The sequence below is a fragment of the Lycium ferocissimum genome, chromosome 6, assembly GCF_029784015.1.
Source record: "Lycium ferocissimum isolate CSIRO_LF1 chromosome 6, AGI_CSIRO_Lferr_CH_V1, whole genome shotgun sequence".
NCBI lineage: Eukaryota > Viridiplantae > Streptophyta > Magnoliopsida > Solanales > Solanaceae > Lycium > Lycium ferocissimum.
In genome coordinates, this window is record NC_081347.1 from 67,743,298 (window position 1) to 67,746,794 (window position 3,497).

Here is a 3,497-nt window from a genome sequence, read left to right on the forward strand (position 1 = left end):
TTAATCGATTTTATTTTTGACTTTCTGCTTGCTTGAGAAAAGGCAAAATTCTAGATATTTCCTTCTCTTGTGTTTTGTTAGGCCAGACTTGTGTTTCAATGTGAGTATAATTTTTGGGGGTTAGTGTTTTCTGATTTTGGCAGAATTATTCTTTCTGCCGAAAATTTGTCAATTTGTGGTCCAAGTTCTCGGGTATGTGCTTTGTTTTGTCACAAAGTTATGTATTTCTATTAATGGTTGCGCAATTCCCATTTTACAGGTTTTTGAAATTGGAATTTGCTCTACGTCTTGAAAACAGTCAATACTCCGGCTATAAGAGGTAATTTCCGCCGCCATCTCCATATTTTATTACTACTTTTTATTTTTAATTTTATGGGTGTGTGCGCTGTAGGAATATATTAAATTTTAACTGTGACAGAAAAAAATAGTATAACCGAGTACTTTGAAAATTAGATGTCTGACAGAAAAAGAAAGACGAATGACGCCCAAATTGAGAAAAATCTTAGGCGTCGTATTGCCTATAACGAAATGCCGTCTGACCAAAAGGCAGCACTTCTACAACGGCGTCGGGTAGAATATATGTCACGCTCCGAACCATGGCCTGGGCGCAACACGGCACTCAGGCCTTGCTTGCATGTGTCCGAGCGAACCTCATGGCTTGCTTGTCAACATGGGCATAAAAACAACATAATCTATATGCTGATATTTAAATGAATCATGAAAATAAAATTGCGGAATAAAGTCTTGAAGTAATCTCATAGCATGACATATCATGAAAACGTAATAGTCTGCAAACATAAAGACACAATTGACTCCGTGTACTAACATCTCGTTCATGAAACCTCTAAAACATGTTCGAATACTAATCGCGCAGACATGGCCCCGGACTACCATAAACCGAATACTAGTGCGTACTCCATGTCGAACCCCGAGAGAAGCGAGGCTCACCAATAAGCCGATAACCGAGGTGATCCTACCGCGCAGTGTGTATGCTCCTGAAAATCGGTATCCGCACCGTGAAGTGCGTGCCCGAGCAAAAAAGGACGTTAGTACATGGTGAATAGTACTAGCATGTAAACCCGCCGAAATGAAGAACATGGCACAATATAGGTATAGGACATGAACTGAAACTGAATATAACCTGAACATGAGCATGAGTAAAGTTTGAAAACAGTAAACCAATGGAAATACATGTATATATAACTGCTTGTAACGTGGGGAATGCTATAGTATAACCGACAACATGATCTGGTACTTGCGTCCTACCAGCAGAACACTCACACCTTGCCAGGGATATGAGATTTAAATAATAATAAGCATGTAAGGATCCAACGCATAATGAAGGTGTTGCCTCCTTGCCGACAACCCTTATCCTACAAAGGCTACGTAGGTTCGTGCTTTACTAAGCCTTCTCGCTAACTAAGCAAATCCCAAAACATGTGAATTATCATGATAGCTTGTGAGATCATGGTTTCATGAGATACTTGTCATAGTCTTGCAAACATGTTCTTGATTCATGAATAATAATAATAATAATAATAATAATAATAATAATAATAATAATAATAATAATAATAATAATAATAATAATAATAATAATAATTTTCTTGATTCATGAATAATAATAATAATAATAATAATAATAATAATAATAATAATAATAATAATAATAATAATAATAATAATAATAATAATAATAATAATAATAATAATAATAATAATAATAATCATCATCATAAATACTTATATAATTAACTTGAAAACATGCTTGTAACTTGCTAGATAAAATCACGAAGCTTCATATAAACATAATGAGAACACATGAGGAAGAATTCATGATTCATGGATTAAGCTAGGGTTCCTAATAGCCGTAATGGAAGATTAGGAATGCAATAACGAATATAGATACAAAACTCATGTTCATAAATATATAAATACGGGCTACCAATATGTTGGGTTTAATGCCCTAGGATTTGAACTTCATGGATATCAAGAAACGGAGCGTGGGGAAGAACGTAGAGATTCCCACACGTGAATAGAAGTTCTACATACCTTAATCGCTCCAAAACTTGAATTAAAGACTTGAATTTTGAAGAAGAACTCCAAAAGCTAGAATCTTGATCTTTATGTGGGTTTTCTTGAAAACCCTAGGCTAGGAATGATGAATTCTTGATTAGTAATCATGGGTACATGTTAGAATTAACTTGGAATGATTTAGAATGGCTTACCTTAGAGTATCTTGAGTTTGGGAGAGAAGAATTTCTTCCTTAGGGTTTGGGAGAATGAAAAATGGAAACAAAACAAGACCCTACCCATTCTAAATGATTTTTCTGCCAAAAACGGGCAATGTACGTCCTAGGATGTGCGGCCCGTACTTGAAAGTACGTCCAATACTCCTTGGGCGTACATTGAGTGAAATTTCTAGTGAAGATTCAGCTCTGCCACCCTTCAAGAAATGGTTATAACTCTTTGTACAGATGTCTGTTTGATCTCCACAATATACCGTTAGAAAGGTATTTCAATTATCTACAACTTTAAAGAAGGAAGTTTTCTCAAATTACGAACGTACATTCTCGAAAACTGGCCATGAATGAAGATTCAGCTCTGCCACCTTCAAGAAATGGCTATAACTCTTTGTACGGATGTCCGTTTGATCTCCGCAATATACTGTTGGAAAGGTATTTCAATTATCTACAACTTTTAAGATTCTCAAATTACTAACGAACATTCTCTAAAACTGGCAATGAATGAAGATTATCTCAGTTTTAGACAGATTTAGAAGGCCTTAAGGATTTCACTTTTTGGTTTGACTTCAAAACGACTATCTATCGCCCGAAATCATCCCGAAGGGATTCATATAACTAACATGTCATTATAATACCAATATTACCCATTGGGACCTAACTCGAACTTACGGGATGTTACCGATATAGTTTAGTATGAGAGTACGAGGTGTTACAATATTCTCTTGGGATCATTCGTCCTCGAACGATGGGTCGTAGTTAAGATTAGACTAGACTTGCTGAATCCCCGTGGCCGCAACAAATAGATCATTAAACTCGTTTCTCCTGACTTTCAAAGACCAAAGAGGAAAGAGCTCTTTTCGAACAACCACACCACCATCCTCGCAGTCCAAAAGTCGAACTCAAGACTCGGCCAAACGTGAACTTCTTGTCATAACTCTCTTGTCCGTGTCAACGAGTACAAACTTCTATGAACGCCGACTAAGAGCGGCACAATATTCGCTTTCCGGATAGAGAGAATACCCACATCATAATCCTTAAGCAATTCGAGCCATCTTCTTTGCCTAAGATTCAGCCCTTGCTCGAAGATATACCGTAGGCTCTTACGATCCGTGAAAACATAAACATGTACTCCATACAAATAATGACGCCATATCTTAAGGGCAAAAAATTACACCGCCAACTCTAGGTCATGAGTCTGATAATTTTTCGTGAACTCGTAGCCGACGAGATGCATAAGCTACAACCTTACCA